This window comes from Strongylocentrotus purpuratus, unplaced genomic scaffold (assembly GCF_000002235.5).
Source record: "Strongylocentrotus purpuratus isolate Spur 01 unplaced genomic scaffold, Spur_5.0 spur5_scaffold_2, whole genome shotgun sequence".
NCBI lineage: Eukaryota > Metazoa > Echinodermata > Echinoidea > Camarodonta > Strongylocentrotidae > Strongylocentrotus > Strongylocentrotus purpuratus.
Window position 1 is genome coordinate 21121108 of NW_022145605.1, and position 5526 is coordinate 21126633.

Here is a 5526-nt window from a genome sequence, read left to right on the forward strand (position 1 = left end):
AATATTTGATATAATGAAATTATACACGAGTTCCCGCCATGTGTGTTATATTCTGAGGAAGCAGTAATTTTTAATTTTGATGGAAATCAGCATTTCTTTGTAGAAAGAGGGCCACATGAAGAAACTTGTTTCAATTTAACTTTTATTTTGTACAGTTTATAATAAATAATAATAATAATAATAGCTCGTTCTTATATAGCGCTTTTCAGGACCGGACCCAAGTCGGTCAGGTCACGGCGCGCGGTCAGGTCACGGCCGGACCCAAGTCGGTCAGGTCACGGCGCGGCGCTCTCGGCGCTCCAACATTGGGTTGGCACAAGATTTAGACAACCAGAGTCTGCGAATCCGTTATTGTTGTATGCAAATTAAGGAAAATGGCGACGTATAACGGTCATGCAAAACCACCAAGAACAAAAGCCCTTGATCACGATTTGTTAGAAATTAGTCCCGGCCCCCCCACTCAGAGGTCGGAATGACCGCATGCGTGTTGCCAAAATGTCCGGTAAAGGGGTACTTTTCGTGCGACAAAGTCCGGCCCGAGAATTGTAAGAAAAGGGGTGTATTTGACTTTTCACCCGGAGATTTCTTTAAAAAGGGGGTGTTTTTCTTTTTTTCTCTCATCTCTTTGGACTCCTGAGAAATTATTCCGAATTTAGGGGGGTACATTGAGCATTTTTTCTGATTTAGGGGGGTCTCCAATGCAAAAAAAGCCCGCGAAAAGCCCGCGAAAGGGGGGGGTTCGGAAATGTTGGCAGTCCTCAGATAGGGGGTGCTTTCAAAAAGAGGGTACGAGCATATGCGTACCCTAAATAACACTGAGTGGGGGGGGGGGGGGGGGGGGGGCCGGGAAATTAGTATGGTATAGCTAGCAATCACATGTATAGATTCATGAGATTTAACGACACAACATGGGCCAGAGCACGTGTGTAGATTAGACATGCATAATGATTGCAAAATATTACACAGTTGACTTTAGTCCAGTTTAGTTTTCACTTCCTAAGTTCTAGTTTATTTATAAGCAAACATATACAAATAACACTAAATTGTGAATAAATATCATCACTAGGTCGGAAAACATAGTTGTAATGATCAATGTAATTCTAAATGATTTGACAGTGGAGAGACCAAAAAGAAGAGGCTACGTTGGTAAAACCTCGGCCCTGTAATACTTATATACAATTTAATATATAACATCTATAACAAAAGGTCAGGAAATGAAATTAGAGAAAAAGAGCAAGTGAACACAAAATTGAGCAACGTAGAGAGAGAGAGAGAGAGAGAAGGAGAGAGAGAGAGAGAGAGAGAGAGAGAAAGAGAGAGAGAGAGATAGAGAGAGAGGTGGGGTGGATATAGACAGAAATTGAGAATACAAGAGATATTCACATCATGAACCCTAGCTACCACTCCTTTGGTCGGATAGAGAGAAATTTAGCGGTAACATGGTAAGAAAAGGGAGAAAGAGAATAGAGGAAGAGGTTGAGAATGAAAAAATAGAGAGACAAACGCCGGATAGAGAGTAAATTAGAGAAATGTAAGAAGTAAGAAAGAAAGAGAGAGGGGAGAAGATGAGAAAGAGAAAGATAACCTTTCGGATTCAGGACTTAATACAGAAATGTCTGTGAGCGCTTTACAGATAGAGAGAAAGAGAAAGAGATAGATAGACAGAGAGAGTGAGTGAGAGAGAGAGAGAGAGACAGAGATAAACAGAGAGACAGTGAGACAGAGAGAGAAGGGAGAGGGGGAGGGTGGATGAAATACGGAAAACGACCACGGACGTGCAAAATAAGCAAAAGAAAAGAAACAAAGGGGCGATACACAAGGCAATAACTGATGGCAAGGCTTGCACAAATTTTGACTCAATAGATGGCGCCATTCAACTAAGTGTTTTTACATCATTGCATCTTCTAATTAAACTTTGATAACCCTTTCCAAACATTTTAAAAACTAAAATGAGTATTGTTCTTAATGGGTAGAAGATTCAAATCGACCACCTTCGTATCTTTACATTTCAATTTATCTGCGCTTGTAAAAGACCAATGTGGTTTTACGTGGCCTAATTAGTACAATCATTTAACATTCAATTGGTGTATCACTGTAACAATATAATTTACACTTATTCGAGGTAAGAAAACATAGTGTAAAAAACAAAGGAAAAGCATGAAATATTACACTAGGTGTTTGTGGTCTTGCTAATCCTAAAATTCTGCACTTATTTTTAAAACTAAATTGACACGCAATGGTTCATGCGATATATGTATATATATATATGTATACATTAACAATGACTACTAATTGACAATTTATCACATATTCAATCACAACATACACTGCAAGAAAAACTAGTAAATTCGGCCCTGTGACATAATTATTAAAGAGATTAAACCTAACGTTTCTCCCTCAAATTTAGTGTATCTCCTTCAATCTATACTACCTTATATATCATGCATGGTTGGTTGGTTGGTTCTTCGTTTAGATGGCGCTCTTCAATCTCAAAGATTATTTGCGCCAGTCAATTTCGTGTATAGCTTTGGCGTGGGCTTCGGAAATCAAGCCCACGAGCGACTTTCCTTGGTGAAATGAAATTAATAGTGATATGGTTTTATAAAAATAAAAAAAAAAAAAAAAAAAAAAAAAAAAAAAAAAAAAAAAAAAAAAAAAAGCTGCAATATTAAAATTGCATAAAATGCACATAAAAGGCGAGATGGGAGTTAGTTGCAATTGTTCATGGAAAAACCGCAAATACTTCATTTTATATATTATTACAGGATCGACATAAGTTAAGGGGATCCCTGATAGCTTTAAAAGCTATCTAAAACGATTAGTATCGTATATGTAACCCAATAATTCACGAGTAAAAATTGGGTTAGACATCAATAATTGTTTCAGATTGGGGTTGTTCAATTTAATCCTTTCTTTTAAGAGACGTCTATCTTGGTCGTATTTTGTACAATAGAAAATAAAATGTTTAATTGTTTCATCTTCTTGACAAACTTCACAAAGACCAGTATCGTGTTGGTTAATTTGAAAAAGGTAATAATTTAAACTACAGTTACCTACTCTTAGTTGTTGTATCAAGCATTCTTCTCTGCGAGATAGGCCTTGTCTATGTATGGGCTTTGAAACGTCGCTATGCAAAGCATATAAAAATCTACCGTGTTCTGCATTATCCCATTCTGCTTGCCATAAGTTGTTATAATGGATCAAACGAGAGGCTGCCAATTCACTTCTTGTATTTGGTATAACTATGTCTATACACCTTTTCATGGCTCCTTTTTTGGCAGCCCGATCTACGATCTCATTGCCCCTAATATCGCAATGTGACGGAATCCATTCAAAAGCAACACAAACATCCTTAAACTGCAAAATATTAATTATGGATAAAATTTCATTTACAATAGCACATCTAATAAAGTATGAATCGATCATTTGTAAAGCTGACAAAGCGTCGCTAAAAATTACCACCGAAGAGGATTCAATAAATGTATTAATCCACTCTAGTGCCATTAGTATGGCCACTAGTTCTGCTCTCATAATACAGACATGGGATAATCTAAAAAATTTCACCACATTATAATGAGACACATAAAATGCGGCTCCTGTCTTCCCATCCTCGAGTTTAGAACCATCTGTATATATATGTAAAAACCCATTCCATGAATTTCCAATGCTATCTAGAACAATCGATTTTATTTCAAATGGAGGCATTTCCTTTTTTTGCACTTTGCCATGGTGTTCGAAAGACACTTGTGGTCGTGCTAACCGCCATTCTGGGATTTTCGGCAATAAGTTGGTTTGCCCTTCCACCACTACTTCGTCTCTAAAGGATCGCAGTTTAAAAGGTCCTTCTCCTATCTTCCATTCTAAGTTATTTAAATCATAGTCATCACCCAATACTTCTTTTGTTGGGTGGTTTAAAGTACTAGACAGTAAATAAACTCGAAAGTTATCATTTAACAACCTTCTACGATATCTCAGAGGCAGCTCCCCGGTCAAAACTTGTAAAGCCTCCAAGGACACATTGTGTATTGTGCCTGTAATAATTTTTAAGGCTCTGTATTGGATAGAGTCAAGTTTTTTTGTTAAAGATATACAAGCAGAATCATACATTTCACTCCCATAGTCCAAAATGGATAGGATAAGTCCTTTATAAATCATCATCAAAATCTCATACTTACTTCCCCAGGGGGTGCCGGAGACACAACGTAGCAAGTTTATTCTTTTCTTACATTTATCAATGATAGAATCTATATGGACAGACCAAGTTAAATTGGAGTCAAACCTCACACCAAGGAACTTATACTGCTCGCATATAGGCAGATTATGTCCTTTTATTTGTAGAAGAATATCTTTCTTTTGTTTGTTGGTAAAGACTAATACTGCAGATTTGGTAGGGGAAACGTTTAACTTCCACGTCCAACACCATATCTCAAGCTCATGCAGGGCCTCTTGTAATTTCCTGCGGGCCAGCTCTAAATCCTTATTTGAACACCAGATTGCAATGTCATCAGCATAGCAAGATAATTTAACATCACTTACATTTATCTTGAGATCATTTAACATTAAAGTAAATAATAAAGGACTTAATGAACTTCCTTGCGGGATTCCATTTTCTAACGTGTAGTGGCGAGACATATAGTTATTTATCCTCACATTAGAAATCCTACTCAATAGAAATGCTTTTATAAAAAGTAACATTTTTCCACCAATGCCTAAGATAGATAATTTTCTTAGTAGACCTGTTTTCCATAGCGAATCATATGCTTTTTCTAAATCAAGAAAGACCGCTACGGTATATTTTTTACTTTTCAAGGATATATGTATGTCCGTCTCCAATCTCACTAAGTGATCTTTGACATTCCTATATTTGCGGAAGCCAGATTGAATAGGATTTAATAGTCTGTTTTTTTCTAGAAACCACGTCAGGCGATTTTTTTATCATTTTTTCCATAATTTTAGAGAATGTTGATATCAACGAAATCGGCCTATAAGAGGTCACTTGAGTCGGATCTTTTCCGGATTTCAAGATTGGTATTTGAATAACCTCATACCACTGATGTGGAAAAAGTGAGATTTTCCAAATGTCATTATACAAGTTTAATAAATACACGAGTGCCTTGTTCGGCAAATTCTTAATCATAATTAAATAAATATCATCCTTACCGGATGAGGAGTTTTTCATCTCCTATTAACGTAATTAATATCTTGACCTTGAGAGGGAGCTATACAACATAAAGACTTTATTATTTACAATTTCATAACTATAGACTCGATTTCAACCGCGACGACGATCAATGAATATTGTAGGATCGCATTTGCTTCCAATATGCTCCTTTGAACCAGATTCATGACCCCATACCAAAACTTTGTATTACCTTTAATGATAACATATTTATGATAATAGTAATAATAATAATAACGATAACAATGATATTATTTAAACATAATTTGTGGCTTACACCCAGTTTATAAGATCGATTGATCGATCTGTATTGAAAAGCAAGTCAGAACAAATCTTGGAACCAGCGG